General features: G+C 43.4%; 1 pseudogene; it reads left to right on the top strand.

The window, feature by feature from the left end:
• Positions 1-17,794, top strand: part of LOC115089436 — a 1,328,227-nt pseudogene that overhangs the window by 886,598 nt on the left and 423,835 nt on the right.

The raw sequence follows: 17,794 nt of genomic DNA, 5'->3' as shown, positions 1-17,794 counted from the left end.
TCCCCATTCCACAGGCAGTGTTTCTCTCTTTTTAATAAAGACTCTAACCCATAGCTGTGTCTGACATCAACTGAGACCTTGCCTCCCGATGGTGAGGCTCACAGGGCCCCTCCCTGTGGGCGGTACCATCTCTCACCTCAGCCCAGGGCCCACATACTTACAAATCCTAACAATCTTGATGACCATCACATTCTACATCCAAACCAATTCAGATTCAGAAAATTTGCTCGACAGAGACCTTACTCATATCCTTAATGCACCTCATATTACGGGGATTTAACAATGACAAATCTTATTTCCTGGTACTAGCTGACCTAACAGCAGCCTTTGACACTGTTGACTACCCTTCTATGCCATCAGCTGAGAAAAATCAGATTTGATGACTATGTATTAAAGTGGTTCACATCCTTCCTATCAAAAACATCATTCCAAATCAAACCAGGCAACTGTATGTTCTCCACTGCAGGCCCGAGACTATGGAACTTTCTACCCGAGACCCTATGAATGACTCTAGAAACAAAGAAATTCAAATGGGACCTAAAAACATGGTTATTTCAAAATGTCTATAACCCAACTTAAACTCTTCTGATCTCAATACTTACCCTTACATGGACAAATTCAATAAGAAACTAACTAGTGAACTCAATACCACAGAACTTTCCAATCCTCAATATCACATCACATCCCAACCCCTCCCAAATAAATACATTTGAAACTGAAACTTTTTCTTTTCCACCACCCTTATATCCCACCCTTTTCCATCACCCTTATATTCAACCCTGCATATCTTTTCATCCCTGACAACACTAGTCAACGTATGTGCTCCTGAGAACTTTAGTCATCGTATGCGTCTATCTTTAAACTGTATGTTATATGAACACATTAAGTGATTGTATTTTTCAGTTCATATTATGCATGCCATGATGTAAACTGCTGTGATCTTCATTTGGCTAAATATATAAAATAAATAAATATAGGGTCTGGTTTTTGCGGTTTCTAATTCCATATTTGCTTGCAAGTTTCTATTTATATTTTATGGACTCCTTATCCTGTATTTGGTGAAGGTCTGTCTTCTGCATGTGTGATTGAGGTGAGATATTCTGCTAACATAAATTTTCTGTGTAAGGAGCTATAGCAGCTTGGTTTATTCTGTTTTCCTACTAAGAGATATATTGGTGTTTTACAGCCTGGTGTAATATTTGCAGTGTTGTATTTTCATAGGTAGGGTTGTTACTGTATGAGTCCTGGCAGTTAGTGTTGTTTTGATATGGGAGGTTTACTGTATTGTAATTGTAATTCAGTTTACTCATGGCTTTCTGAGGACCAAGCAAACACCTAACATGTTACAATAGGTCTAATTCCATATGGATTCCAAATGTCTTTATGCTTTTTTGTACGGTTTTCTGGTTGGTACCACGGCATGTTTTATTTTTACCTCAGAAGACCATTCTTTGAATGTGCTTTTTCATGTAAAATCTATTATAAATGCATCATTTTTAATTGTGTATGGAAAGGGCCATGACAGCACAAGATTCACCTAAGGTACCTAATGCTAGAGATGTGAATCGGAACCGGAATTGGTTCGGTTCCGGTTCCAATTCAAATCTTATAATTTTTATCGTCCGGCCCGATTGGTTTTTTGTTTATCGGCTGCGCCCGATCTGATAAACAAAAAACCCACCCTGACCCTTTAAAACTGACCCCTTAGCCTCCCCCACCCTCCTGACCCCCCCAAAAATGTTTTAAAATTACCTGGTGGTCCAGTGGGGGCACGGGGAGCAATCTCCCACTCTCGGGCCGTCGGCTGCGCTAATAAAAATGGTGCCGATGGCCCTTTGCCCTTACCATGTGACAGGGTATTGGCGCCATTTTTATTAGTTGCAGCCGACGGCCCGAGAGCGGAAGATCGCTCCCGGTGCCCCCACTGGACCACCAGTTAATTTTAAAATGTTTTGGGGGGGGGGTCGGGAGGGTGGGGGAGACTAAGGGGTCAGTTTTAAAGGGTTGGGGTGGGTTTTTTTTTTATCGGGCCATCAGCGCCATTTTTATTAGTGGCAGCCAACAGCCCGAGAGCGGGCGATCGGTCCTGGGGCTTCCACTGGACCACCAGGTGATTTTAAAATGTTTTGGTGGGGTTTGGGAGGGTGGGGGAAGGTAAGGGATTAGTTTTAAAGGGTCGAGGTGGGTTTAGGGGATGTTTTGGTGTGCCGGTTTTCCCGCCCCCCCCCCAAATAACTCCCGTTAGTGGACACAAACCCGATTAACGATTTTTTCACGATAAATCAGGAGAATTTCTATTGTATTGCACTCTTTAATGATTTTTGACGATTTAAAAAATATCGGACGATATTTTAAATTGTCAAAAAACGATTCACATCCCTAGGGCTGGCTCTGTAGCAAATCCTCTCCCCTGACATTACCTGCTCTGCCCTTTCTTCTCTGTGGCCTGATGGAATTTAAAGTATCTACTGGGTATGTGGATATCACAAAGGAATTTATTTATTGATACTGTACCTCTACTTACAGTACCACTCTATTGTGTGCAGAAATATCTGTCACAATGTATATGTATGCTGTGCACTGCTGACTGATTCCTTTTCCACACAAAAAAAACTATTAGAGAGTTAAACAGAACCAACAAACTGGCATCCTAGCAAGACTCTTCTTAATTTAGGCTACAAACCAGGGGAAGCCAAGGTTCAAATCCCACTGCTGCTCCTTGTGACCTTGGGCAAATCATTTTACCCTGTACTGCCTCAGGTACAAATAAACAGAGATATTTACTAAGCAGCGATAAGGAAATTGCGATATCACGAGTTAAATAGCATGCAATGCACGTTAAATGCTGTTTATCTTGCAATATCACATCACGCAAAAAAGCAGAAGATTTCCTCTCCCTATGGAAATAAGCTGTATGCCTACATTTGCATGCATAACATTTCCCAATGCATGCAAAGCAGTTTATGCATAGGAAATTCTATGATAATAAAATAATGCAGTTGACTTATTTTAGCGCATTTAAAGGAGGTGTAGTTTTTTTTCTCAAGGGAGCAGCAGGCTGCTAACATAGGTCCTTGATGGTCCCAAGGGAAAATTAAAGGGCCAAGGAGCCTGAACCCCCCAAACTAGCCAAAAATCACCTTGGGGGGTCATTGGAGACCTCTGCCCATCTTCCCTGCTGCCTTCTGAGGCAGCTCTGGCCCCCTGAAATAAATAAAAAATAATGTGGCCAACACACAGCGATGACCTGCTCCCTTCCTTTCCCCCTCCCTTAAGCCAAAAAATGGTTGAGTGATAAGGGCATGTTCACGTTGACACCATTTAGAGAATGGCCTCTGCTACTACTAGCATCAGTAGCATGGGATCTTCTTGGTGTTTGGGTAATTGCCAGGTTCTTGTGGCCCGGTTTGGCCTCTGTTGGATACAGGATGCTGGGCTTGATGAACCCTTGGTCTGACCCAGCATGGCAATTTCTTATGCTCTTATGGTATTGATGGGTCTGGAGCTATTGGAGATGCATTTTAGAGGTATGTGTGGATTAAGGGTTGGGATTTGGGGGTCCTTCTGCCCCTCCTAGACTACCAGAAAAATGTTTTGAGTGTTGGGTGTTGGGATTTGGCAGAAGGGGGACCTTTAGACCCTTTTTTTTTTTGAAGGGGGAAGAGATGGGCCTTCTGAGGGGGGCGGAGGGATTTTTGGCTAAGGAGCCATTTTTTTGTTTTAAGGGGAGAGAATGAGGAAGGGAGCGGCCCATTTCTGCACTACTAGACATATTATTTTATTTATTTAGGGGGGCCGAGAGTTTGGTCTCCAATGATCTCCCGGTAGAATTCTGTCCTTTTGGGGGGAGTAGCATGATTTTTGGGACAGTTTAAGCAATGTCAGCCAATGGCTGAGGGGAGCTGCCATCAAGAGGGAAGGCCCTGTATTGAGGCACAAATTTTTTGTCACGCGTTTGTGCTGCGATAAAAAATCGCGCCGTGGGATTCTCAAGATAATTTGTCGAGGAGGGGCCAAATATTGCAGGATATCCACCTTGAAATTTGGCCCTTCCCACAATAAACTGTTGTGGCTTAGTAAATCTCCCTATAGGAATGTAAGCCCTTTGGGGATACGGAAATATTTACACTACCTGAATGTAATTTCCTGTGTAGTGTCGGAAAGCAAAATATAAATACAAATAAATAAATAAATAAATAAAATAATCTACACTTGTCAGTGAGCTAACCTGACTGCACTGCACTAGACACTCAGACAGACGTGGGGCTGGTCCTACCTGTTTTGCTACCCTGTGCCAACTAGGGATGTGAATCGTTTTTGACGATTTAAAACAATCGTCAGATATATTTTAAATCGTCAAAAATCGTTAGAGCCGCGATACAATAGCAATTCCCCCGATTTATCGTCAAAAAATTGTAAATCGGGGGAGGGTGGGAAAACCGGCACACCAAAACAACCCTAAAACCCACCCCGACCCTTTAAAACAAATCCCCCACCCTCCCGACCCGTATGACATAGTGAGGGCAAAAGTAGCGCCGGCGCCATTTTGAATATTGGCAACACGGCTCGCGTGCAGGAGGTCGCTCCTGGACCCCCGCTGGACTTTTGGCAAGTCTTGTGGGGGTCAGGAGGCCCCCCCAAGCTGGCCAAAAGTCCCTGGGGGTCCAGCAGGGGTCCGGGAGCGATCTCCTGCACTCGTGACATCGGGTGAAAGGAACCAAAATGGCGCCGGTGCTACCTTTGCCCTGTCATATGGTAAGGGCAAAGGGCCACCGGCACCATTTCTATTAACTCAGCCATGGCCCGAGAGCGGGAGATCGCGCCGGGACACCCCCACTGGACCCCAGGTAATTTAAAACATTTTGGGGGGGTTCGGGAGGGTGGGGGATTTGTTTTAAAGGGTCGGGGTGGGTTTTAGGGTTGTTTTGGTGTGCCGGTTTTCCCGCCCTCCCCCGATTTATGATTTTTTACGATTTTTAAAAAAAACAAACCATGACTATCAGATTTCCCTCCCCCCCCAGCCAAAATCGATTGTTAAGACGATCGATCACACGATTCACATCCCTAGCCAGCCCAGCCTAGTAGCAGCAGCAGTGAGAAAAAGGCAGTCCTACCCCTAAAATTAAGAGACTTTTTTTTTAGCTGTAGAATGGCAGGAGTGAAAGTCAACTCCTTGCAGAAGCAATTGTAATTTGAAGAGCATTTGCTACCACCACCTGTTACTCTCCCTCTTGTTTTGAAGCAGAGGGAAAAGGCGTGAGAACATTCAAGGTTGGCAGTAGCAGGGCAGGGGCATGGACTGGTGTAGCAGAAGTGCAACAGCCAAAATCAGCAGCATGCTTCTTTACATTGGTTAGTGCTTTTGAGACTATGGATGCACTATTTCAACAACTGATTCTGAAGAATAATCTTGTCTGGGATTCTCTGAATCCGAAATTGAAGAAATTTTGGGAGGTTTAATCAACATCTTAGCCTTCAGTGCAGTGATGGGGGAGGTAGATTATACTGACAGTATTGTCAGCAACCCTCCAGAAAGAGCAGGCAGAGCAGGTAGAGAGCATGAGTGATGCCCCTGGTATTTTCCCTTAGGGTTCACTCTCAACCTCATCTGCAGTATTGACATCAGCTCCCAAAAGATGTGGAGAAGAGATCACAGAAGACACCCCTGATCTAGAGGCACTTTAAAGAGAAGGAAGACCCATGTTTTGCTCACTGTATTCTCTGCAGTAATGACATCAGTCAAGGGAAGCATGTGGGGCATCACCTGCTAGTAATGACATCAGGGAGGGTGACAGTACTAGCCTCCTTCTGCCACTCAAAGAAACAGGCAGAGGAAAGGGTTGAAAAAGGGAAGACATTTGCCCAAGCTGTAATGATGAGCAGCATCAGGGAAACAAATGCCCTGGATAGCCAGCCCCTACAGGTAGTGGAGGGCATGGGTTTAAGAGCCTGCTGCGATAGGCCCCAATTATCAAGCGCCCTCCAGGACTATATTTAGTAGGCACGTTATCCCTATCCTATGCAACCAGTAGGGATGTGAATCGTGTCCTCGATCGTCTTAACGATCGATTTCGGCTGGGAGGGGGAGGGAATCGTATTGTTGCCGTTTGGGGGGGTAAAATATCGTGAAAAATCGTGAAAAATCGTGAAAAATCGAAAAATCGAAAAATCGCAAAACCGGCACATTAAAACCCCCTAAAACCCACCCCCGACCCTTTAAATTAAATCCCCCACCCTCCCGAACCCCCCCCAAATGACTTAAATAACCTGCGGGTCCAGCGGCGGTCCGGAACGGCAGCGGTCCGGAACGGGCTCCTGCTCCTCAATCTTGTTGTCTTCAGCCGGCGCCATTTTCCAAAATGGCGGCGAAAAATGGTGGCGGCCATAGACGAACACGATTGGACGGCAGGAGGTCCTTCCAGACCCCCGCTGGACTTTTGGCAAGTCTCGTGGGGGTCAGGAGGCCCCCCACAAGCTGGCCAAAAGTTCCTGGAGGTCCAGTGGGGGTCAGGGAGCGATTTCCTGCCGCGAATCGTTTTCGTACGGAAAATGGCGCCGGCAGGAGATCGACTGCAGGAGGTCGTTCAGCGAGGCGCCGGAACCCTCGCTGAACGACCTCCTGCAGTCGATCTCCTGCCGGCGCCATTTTCCGTACGAAAACGATTCGCGGCGGGAAATCGCTCCCTGACCCCCGCTGGACCTCCAGGAACTTTTGGCCAGCTTGTGGGGGGCCTCCTGACCCCCACGAGACTTGCCAAAAGTCCAGCGGGGGTCCGGAAGGACCTCCTGCCGTCCAATCGTGTTCGTCTATGGCCGCCGCCATTTTTCGCCGCCATTTTGGAAAATGGCGCCGGCTGAAGACAACAAGATTGAGGAGCAGGAGCCCGTTCCGGACCGCTGCCGTTCCGGACCGCCGCTGGACCCGCAGGTTATTTAACTCATTTGGGGGGGGTTCGGGAGGGTGGGGGATTTAATTTAAAGGGTCGGGGGGGGGTTTTAGGGGGTTTTAGTGTGCCGGCTCACGATTCTAACGATTTATAACGATAAATCGTTAGAATCTCTATTGTATTGTGTTCCATAACGGTTTAAGACGATATTAAAATTATCGGACGATAATTTTAATCGTCCTAAAACGATTCACATCCCTAGCAACCAGTACCATAGTCGCATACAGGCTCAGCTGGCTAAGGCAGAGGGGAATAACTTGCATTTCACATTAATATATCTGGACCAGTGTGAATGCTACACACGCTTACCTGTCCCTCATGCCACACTGGTGGGACCTGGCTAAGGCAGGAGTTCTAGCGGGGATTGAGCATCAGGGTGCAGATGGGTTGTGCTGAACACCTAGGTGATAGATAGCTGTCAATATGCCGTACAATATTCTATCCACCATAAGAAAGATGCTAAAGGCTTGGCAGCTAGCCCAGAGCGGCAGGAGTCTTCAGGCAGGTCTCTTTGTGACAGACAGTGGGAAAAATATGATAAGGGCAATGGAAGATGGGGGCTTTCACCAAAATATATGAGGGATGGAAGGTTATTCAGTGTCAGAGATTAGATTGTGTAGCTAATTGTTAATTGCTAAGGATAGATGGGGCATTTTATATATATATATATATATATATATATATATATATAGCAAGCAAAACATTTCTGGCGATTCTACTTCTACTAGTGCTAAAGCTTATATGCAAAAAACCCCCAACGTGCAGCCGTAGGAGACCATAAGCACTATTATTGTATTTAATGAATCAATTCAAATATATAATGTTTCTTAGAAGTGTAAATCTTTTATTGACAACTTTAACAAATATGCTAATAATTTAAGTGAAAAAATGTATTACAAAACATTAAATATTTCAAATATACTAAAATCTACTTTTGGTCCAATTAGTTATGACCCTCAGTCCTCTCCTATACCTATCCTCAATCTTACCCTAATCGAACTAGCCACCACTGCTCACGTATTTTTTCCACTGGTGGGCCGGGGATATTCCACTAGCCTTGCCTCTGCCGCCACTCAATTTTTATTCTTCTGCTGGTGGGGCTTGGCCCTCCCTGGCCTTGTTGTGTGGATCCACTGCTTCTGCCTCTCTCCTTGAAGTCCATGGTGATGGCGGTCCCACTCCCAGCTGCTTCAGGCAAGCATCGCTGCATGTATGCATGGGCAGATGCACTGCAATGATCACCCAGATTTCCTAATATTTTTATTATTTGAAGCAGCTCTGGTTTTTTTTTTAATTTAATCTATTGCTTCAAACATAGATACCTGTTTCATTTATCTGTATTTCTAAATGTGGACATTAATAACACATTTGGTTTCATATAGTACTTTCATTCAAAGGGTATCTAAGCAGAGAGCAACATGCATGTAGCTGTCATACTGTCATTCAGGCATACTGAATTTTTCAGACCCCCCTCATGCTCTAATATGGGAAAAGAAACAGTGCAATTATTCAATGCCATTATCTAATGATAGGTGTCTAGACACAGGCGCAGGTAGTTAAAGCAGCATGTGTCCCGGTCACACAGATTCGAAAGGTCAGCATTGAAAGCCATTGATTTGCTGGTCTCACTGTCCCAGACTTAACCGGCTAATTTTTTTTATCTCGCTAAAACATTAGCCAGGTAAGTCAAGGATGGGGCAGGGGTATTCCAGGGTGTGGCCGGTTATCCAGCTAACATAGCCATATCACTATAGGGAAGCCGAAGAACAGTCCTAAAGTTAGCTGAATAAGTTTAAGGTAGCTGGGTAAATTCAGCGGCACGCAACACCACACCACTGAATATCCTAAGCTAGTCACATAAATTTATCTGGCTGAATATGGACCTCAGAATGTATAAATGTAATCCTCCAGTTGTCTTTCTAGAGAAGTTGTATGTTTTCAATCATTTTGCCACTAGTAATAAAGAAAGGTTCTATGGCTGTGGAGTTGAAACTCTTCTTTAAAACACAAAACAAAGCCCAGGAGATTTAAGTTCGATGTAAATGAACTACACTCCGAGTGGAAACTGTGCATATTTCATTTCGCCCTGGAAGAAAAATGCATCATTTCCTCATCTTGTCTCTCTTTCACACTGAGTGAAGTGTTTTGAATTAATCATGCTGCATTATTAATAGCTAGTGATTTGGAAACATTAGAGAAACTGAGTTAAGATGATTTACATGCTCTACTCTACAATTCTGTGACTTCCGTGCAGTAGAATAATTTTTACAGCAGATTGTAATCAAAGAAAAAATCCTGGGCAAAAGGACCACAAAGTTAAACTCATTCTAAAGATCAGAAGTCACGCAGAGACTGTATCTTCTGTGCCATGCCTTATGTCTGTTACCATACCCTCAAGGCAAACTACATTCTTGGGGAGTTTTTAGGGAAAAGAACAAATGTTCATCATAGACACCTTCATTTTATTTTATGTAAAGACAATTTTTTGGCTAGAGTAACAAAACCTTGTTTTAGTTTTAAATAGGAACCATGGAAAAAGCTGACAGACTCTTTGCCTTCCCCTTCCTATCTTCCTCTAAAGCAACCTAACCTATTGATGGGCAAGATGATGATGAAAAAGGGAGGTGGAACATAAGAAGTTGCCATGCTGGGTCGGACCAAGGGTCCATCAAGCCCAGCATCCTGTTTCCAACAGAGGCCAAACCAGGCCACAAGAACCTGGCAAGTACCCAAACATTAAAAAGATCCCATGCTACTGATGCCAGTAATAGCAGAGTCCATTCCCTAAGTCAACATTTTAAACCCAGCTACACTAACTGAACTAACCACATCCGCTGGAAGAACAGGTTAAGCAGTCATAAGCCCTTTTCAGGGGCCTTCTGTTAAGTGAACTAAAACCCACATTATAAATCCCAGAGGAACAGGTGGTTTACAGTCTCTAATATTCTCACAAAATGTGCAGGCATTGGACCGCTGAATATCTTACAGAACAGATGAGTGTAAAAGTAGAGAAGCATGAATCAATCTCTGAAGCCTTAAATGTATGTAAAAAGATGCAGTCATTAGAGGTGGGGAAAGTTTTATTTCATATTCTACGTCTTCTAGGTTTTCTAAACAGGCTGCCTTTCTTTTTAAATACTATTGGGGTGTTACAGTTGGTATCAGAGATCTAGTCATCTTTTTCTCTGGTCAAACTCATCTATTTTGTCAGGTCTTTAAAATATCCAGAAGCTTTAACCAATGGGCAATAGTTTGCTTACACAGCTATGCGCCGTTGCCTTCTACAACTCACATAATTACAGCATTATTGGATGGAATTTTCACTCCTCTCCTCTTGGCTCCGTAATTTAATAGGACTGCTGTGGCTGTTATGACAAACTTAAAACACGGTGTTCTACCAAAAAAAGAAAGAAAAAAAAACCCAAAACCTAACACCACGGGACATAAGCGATTAATTTATATTGATGGGGTGGAGAGTGATGTAGCCTCAAGATTGAGTTATTACTGAACTCGAATTGTAAATGCAACTATTTTTAGGTTCCTCAACAGTAGTAATTCTCCCACTGTGTATCCAGTCCAATAATGATGGCTATAGCATAGATGCTGAACTTTTAGCTCACAGTCCCTAGGTATGACACAGAAACTCATTTCTTGTGTTCCCTCTAGCTTGATTAATCCTATTGCCAGCTATTCACTGACTTTGGGTTTTGTTGACATTGTTTAACAAAGGTTCTAAATGAAATAAGTTTTGTAAGCTTGTTTACTTCGGAATGACTTGCCATTTCTGATTAAATTCCATGTGGATTTATGTCTGTGGTCTCACTCTGTTTGTGTGACCTTTAAGGCACATCTGATAAAAAACCAAAGGTCATGCATTTCAGGAGCGCTAGTTACTAACAATAATGTAACACAGACTACAGTCCCCGCCGAAAGTAATTTTTTTTTTTTCCTAGCTGCTTGAAACTTGGCTGAAAATTAACATGAATAAAATTAATGGTTTAATTTTGCAGGCGAAAGAAGAGAGTTTATGGTGCCCCACTGGGAAAAAGGGCTTTTGTCTTTGTTGATGACCTAAACATGCCTGCCAAGGAGAAATATGGTGCCCAACCTCCCATTGAACTGCTGAGGCAATGGATTGACCATGGCTACTGGTTTGACAGGTGCAATAAATATTAATTAGTGTGCTTGCCTACAGAGGAGTAATGATATACACTGTTTCTCTGAAGCGTTAAATTGTAGTATTAGTCTTTATAATTCCTCATCTGCTCAGTCACAACAGGAAAACATTTTGAGTTACAGGATTCCCTGTATAAGGAAAGAAAGAAAAGGTTTATATGCTTGCCTGAATTATAGCTATGGAGAGGCATTCCTGTCCCTGACAGCCTTGCAATGTGTATTTTCACATTTTATTAAAAAAGCGAGAAATAGAAAGCCGCTTCTTGTGTTTAAGGCACAATTAAGTTTTTATACAACTGCAAATAAGCATTTAGCCAGCCCTCAGCTTTCTGTCAGTGTGTCTGAAATAGTTTCAGTGGTTTGAAAGGGAAATCTTGTTTTTCTAGTTGTTTTTATATTATAAAGTGCTTTCTTTTGTTTTGAAAGTGAACTGACTGCCATTATAAATACTCTTCATTCAGGCTCTAATGTAATAAAGTGTGCTAGGATGTGTGCACATATTAGCATGCAGATGTGTACACAACTTTTCTCATGATTTAACAGGTTTAGCACCCTGAGAATGTATGCAAAAATGTAAGTGAAAATGTGAGTAAAAATTAGCTGTCCTCCATGCAAATCCCATAGTAATCATGGCATTAGCTATTACTCCCCAATGCACAGCGGTGCCTTGGCTTAGTTAACTCATGATTTCCGCATGCTGAAAATTTAACTCTTGGACAGAGGTGAAGTAATATTTCTGGGGCTAATGTTAGTCTGAGGGACTGAACTGTGGTACAGGAGTTCCTGTGCTTGGGATTTATGCAAAGAAAACAAATTTTGTGCACAAATCATGTTTTTTTTGTATATAGAACACACATAGGTGTGGTAACTTTTTTAAATGGACGTGCAGGCGCATGTATACGCATTTATGGCACCACAAGCCCAGGGACGCGGCTATTTATAACATGTGCACGTATGTTATAAAATACCTTGGGCAGGCGTATGTGTGTGCCAAATTTTGCAACTGGGCATGCACAGCTGCGTACATCCAGGTCTGAGCTACTCAAGTGGGGGAATTTTATAACCAGCGCGTGTCCACGCCATGACCGTTTCACCAGTTCATCTACCAGTTTCCACGGTGTAGAGCTAGGTCCTCCAAACCCCCCTAGTTCAATAGCCTACACTCTCCCCAGTTACCCTAGCCCCTTTAAACCCCTCAGAAATGGCTGTTTTTAAGTTACACCTCCTCCGTAGCAGAAGTAAAGTTACACAGCACTGGAGCTGGGCATGCACCCAGGCATGTAACTATTTGTGCACACATCTCTTGGCCCCGCCCCAGAATGTTCATGCCCTGCCCATACCACGCCCACATCATGCCCCTTTGTGAATTTCAGGGAGCTATTTGTGCATCGGGAGATATGTGCACACGTAGGCGACGTTTAACATCTGCTGGGCGGGTGCATGTCCTACATGCTCAACACATACCTCCCGATTTTGGCACACGACAAGACTTTTAAAATTCACCCCAAACTGGGTTTTATGAGCAGAGAAATGCTTTGTGCACAAATCATGTTTCATATACATAAAACATGTTTGTGCTCCTAACTCGGGTTTTGTGAGCATAACTTTCAGGAGCTCCACTTTTTGTGCACATAACTTACGTTTTGTGCTCCAAAGTTACACGAGGACAACTTCATGCTTCTAATTCATGTTTTCTGCTCCTAACTTTTATGAATACAACTTTTGTTTTCCTACCTCAGATTGCACTCTTAGGTGCAGATATTTAGAAACTGGGCCCCTAAATTTAGGAACTTAAACTCTTTTAGGTGGATTTTAAAACCCAACGCACATATCAATTAGGGGATCACGAATATGTCAGGCTGGCGCACACCAAGCAGATTTTAAAAGTCACCCGGATAGGGGTGTATCTCCCGCTGTGCACTCAAATGAAATGTTTGTAAAAAGGAGCGGGGCATGGGCATGGCCAAGACACGAGCGCATAAATATTTGGGCGCACAGGCGCATGCCGGAGTCCCCTGCCACGTAACTTTACATCTGCTATGGATGGCAAGTAAGTTATAAAACAAACAAAAAAAAACAAACAACTAAACAGATCAGCGGGGTTTTAAGTGTTGGGGCTAGCAGGGGGAGAAGGAGAGCTATTAAACTAAGGGGGGGGGGGGGTTGGAAGTCCTATCCCTTAACTGGGTGAACTGGGAAAACAGGCACTGATGTCGGCGCGCATGTCTTTTAAAAGTCCTCCACTTATGCAGTAGAAGCAGGACTTGCGCGCATAAGCGCACGCCCACTTAAAATTGAGCGCACGTGTGCGCGTGGCCAGGCTATTTTATAACATACACGTGCATATGCACGTGTATGTTATAAAACAGCTGTGTCCCTGGGCGTGAGGCAGTAAATGCGCACACTTGCATGCCGCTTTAAAGTTACCATCTTTGATAATTGGCCCCTTACCTTTTATGAGTGAAACTTTCATGCTCCTAATTCATGTTTTGTGCTTTAAAATTTTATAAGTAGAACTATTGTGCCCTTAACTCATGTTTCGTGCTCATAACTTTTATGAGCACAATTTCTCTGTTCCTCCGGCTTGTTATATTCCCAGCTTTTAAGAGCATGACTTTTAAGTTCCTACTGCATGCTGTGCTCCTAACTTTTATGTCCCTACCTCACACTGAATTTTGTGCACACAACTTTTAGGGACACAAATCATATTTTCTGCACATAATGGGGTTAATTTTAAATAGGTTTCTGCATGTAACAGTAGCGTGTGCACTCGTGTATGCTATTTCGTAAGCATCACAAGTGTGTGCATACTTTCGGTGCCGCACGTAAATGTTAAACAGAGAAAAAAGAAGACTGTTTAGGTTCATTCTGGGACAGGGCTTGGAAGTACACACAAAGTTGCTATTTTGTAAGTGGCATTCACGTGTACATTATGCAACTTCTCCATACACCTTTTCACCTAAAAGTAAATCGCAGTTGCACTTGTCTTTTGTCTGCAATTTTTGGGTGGGTGGTCTGTGTTAAGTGGTGAAGGATCAGGGAGAAATGCTAGAGAGTCTGGGTGAAATGGTGATTCCAAGTAGATGCATAAGTATTTTCAGAAATGGAGTAGGCACATACTTTATAAAATACCTCTGCATTTAGCTCTGGGTTATTGCATGCACATTTTACAGTTACTACATGTGTAACATATGTGTGTAACAAATATACAAACTTTTTGAAATAGGTGTGCATACTTTCAGGGCAGATATATATGCTATTTTATAAATTGAGCAGCTTCTGCCACACAGTTTATAAAATACCGCTGCAACTTTAGATGCACTGACTTACGCAGGTTACTGAAAATTACCCTCCCTGTGAATAAACCATTGTTTATGCTTCTAAATCATGTTTTGTGCACACTAACCACAAATTATGAGCGTGAGACATTATTTGTGTGCTTGAAAACATGTTTTGTACTGCTAAATCATGGTTTGCGAACACAAATCACGTCTTATAAGCATAAACCATGGTTCGTATGCATTGAATGTGATTTACGTGCACTGTTCATTTTTTTTGCACACATTTTTAGATTTATGTGCTTTTTTTTAACTCCCTGTGCATTTGAATACTATTAGCTTATTGTAACTGGAGTTAACTTTCTTTTAGCGTGTCATTAAGAGAATGTGCTCTGAAATACAAGGCATGTTTTTTTTTACTCCTGTCTTGTTATATAGGGCCCTCTGTTTGGTGCAGTTACCAGAGAACAGAGAGCAATTAAGAGCTGCCTCTCCTTGAGATCTTTTGATTTAGTCCAATGTATCTTCTATGCTATGAAGAGACATAATTAAATAAATTGATCTTATCTAATTGTTTACACCTGAAGTATGAACAAAATAACTGCACATTACTAAAACAAGTGGCATTAATTAAATGCTGATATTTTCCAGGATCCTTAATTAAAATGCCTTCACTTATGCCTAAGAGTTTTTATACAAGACTAATTTGTTTGGATATTTTCACAACATTCATTTGTTGGAATATCTTGCTGCTTAATGGAATAAGTTTTTGAGTTTATCCATGCAGCATTTTCTGTAAAAGACCAATCTTGCAACTTGACAGGAAATATGTAGAGATTGGGTAGAAAATGTGATGTTCCAAAACATATTTAAGCCTTAAAACAGTATTACTGTACTAAGTAGGGGTGTGCATTCGGATTGACCGCATTAGTAAAACGCAACTCATATTTTTTTTTTACTTAAAAAATTGATTCGACATAAACGATCGGATTTCCCACATATCGAACATAGATATGTTCGATATGTGGGAAATCGCGATTGTTGAGCCAAAATAAAAATATAAACCCCCTCACCCTCCTTAATCCCCCCCCCCCCCCGACTTACCACAACTCCCTGGTGATGGAGCGAGGAGTGAGGACGCCATTTCTGCAATCCTTGGCGAGAAGCATGTGACGTCGGCGGCACGTCGAGTGACGCCGGCGTCACGTGATTCCCGGCTCGTTCGCGCCGGACGGCTCGTTCGGCCCAAAAAGAACTTTTGGCCAGCTTGAGGGGGTCAGGAGGCCCCCCCAAGCTGGCCAAAAGTTCTTTTTGGGCCGAACGAGCCATCCGGCGCGAACTCGCCGGGAATCACGTGACGTCGCGTCACTCGACGTGCCACCGACGTCACATGCTTCTCGCCAAGGATTGCAGAAATGACGTCCTCACTCCTCGCTCGATCACCAGGGAGTTGTGGTAAGTCTGGGGGGGGGATTAAGGAGGGTGAGGGGGTTTAAATTTTTTTTTTGCACATATGTACATATACCCAACTCATTGGATTTTTTTTATGTCCATATTGGCCGCAAGTGGGACCCCCTTTCGGACATAAAAAATATGAACATAAAATTTTGCTCTGCACATCCCTAGTACTAAGCATTTTTTTTTCTCGAGACCCTATTTTCAAAATCTTTCCTATTGCGTATCTGTAGATGAATGTATTTCCAAATATAGTCTGATTGTCTGTTGCTTTCCAGCCACATATCATTTCACTTTCATATCCTTTTGGATTTTTCTTGTCCATCCAGTTTATGAATCTGAAAGATTTCTAGATATAACAGAGGCACGCTCCACAATTCTGCTTTAGTGCAAGGTGGCAGAGCCGTAACGAGCCTATGGCCAATATAGCCAAAGCCATAGGCGCCACCACTCTCACAATGGGACTGAGATATAACACTTGGTCCCTCAAGAGCTCTACCGTTCGGGGGGGGAGGGGAGGAAAAAATGAATATTTGCACCTGCTCTTTGGTCCCTTCTTGTAAATTGGGGCAAAAATACCAATGATGCGGCCCATCGTGAAACCTGCCCTCCCTCCTAAAGTCAGGAGATACTTTTTTTAATAACATCTCCATTTACGATCCTACTTTCTGAATGTTGGTTCTCCCCGGCTTCAGTGCCTCCATCTGTTCATTTACACGAAGCAACTCTGGAGACTTGGGGACCTTACCAGGATTGATTGAGTTTGCAGCTTCGTTGGCTTCCACGCATTGGTAAATGAAGCACTTCCGCTGTCCCACCATAAGCAGCAGGAAATGAGCAAGGCATGTCCCCCAGCCCTCGAGGGACCGCAAGAAGAATCATCGGGAGCAGGAAAAGAAGTGCAGCCCATCAGCTGGAAGAAGATGCATTCATCTACCCCCACCAACTGCAGTCAGAGCAGTGTGCATTTCCCCGCCCAATATTCAGCAGAAGGAGCAGCCATGTTGCTCCTCCTGCAGGAGGAGCAGCATGGCTTCCAGCCACAAAATTTGGCCTCAGCTTTCCGTCAATCACAAACAGCAGCTTAGCCACGAATCTAGAAGAAGGAGAAAGACTGGGCTATGCTGCTCCTACTTCTCCTGCTCCTTTTGCTTCCAGAGGGGGAAAACAAGTGAGAGCGAGGTGTGTGTATATGTGTGTGTGTGATTGAGCATGGCAGAGAGCTTGTATGTGTGTGTGCAAGTGAGCATAGCAAAGAGACTGTGTGTTTGAGCATAGCATAGCAGAGAGAGAGAGAGAGTGTGTGTGTGTGTGTGTGTGTGTGTGTGTGTGTGTGTGTGTGTGGTGTACGCGTGGCAGAGAGAGCATGTGGGTGTTTGGGATTGAACATAGCAGAGAGTGTGTGTGTATAAAATTGAGCATGACAGAGAGAGTGTGTGAGTGAGCATGGCAGAGTGTGTGTGTGTTCATGTGTGATTGAGCATGGGAGAAAGTGTGTGTGTGTGCACATGTATGACTGAGCATGGCTGAGAGCAAGCGACTGCTTGTGCGCATATGATTGAGCATGGGAGAGAGTGTATGTGTGCGTGTGTAATTGAGCATGGGAGATAGTGTGTGTGTGGTGTGTGATTGAGCATGGCCGAGAGCAAGCAACTGCTTGTGCGCATGTCATTGAGCATGGTAGAGAAAGAGTGTTGTGCATATGAGATTGAGCACAGCAGCGAGAGTGTATATGTGTGTGAGCGTGCATGTGCATGACATTAAGCATAGTAGAGATTGTGTGCGTGCATGAAATTAAACATGGGAGAGAGAGAAGAGACAGTTTGAGTGCAACAACTCCCTACTCTCCCCATGTTGACCCATGACAATATCAGGGCATTTGGAAATCAAGTTCCCAAGTATGGAAGCAGAGAATTTTTAAAAATCCTTTATTAAATT

This window comes from Rhinatrema bivittatum, chromosome 4, assembly GCF_901001135.1.
Source record: "Rhinatrema bivittatum chromosome 4, aRhiBiv1.1, whole genome shotgun sequence".
NCBI lineage: Eukaryota > Metazoa > Chordata > Amphibia > Gymnophiona > Rhinatrematidae > Rhinatrema > Rhinatrema bivittatum.
Note: the sequence above shows the minus strand (reverse complement) of the source record. Positions and strands in the feature narration are given on the sequence as shown.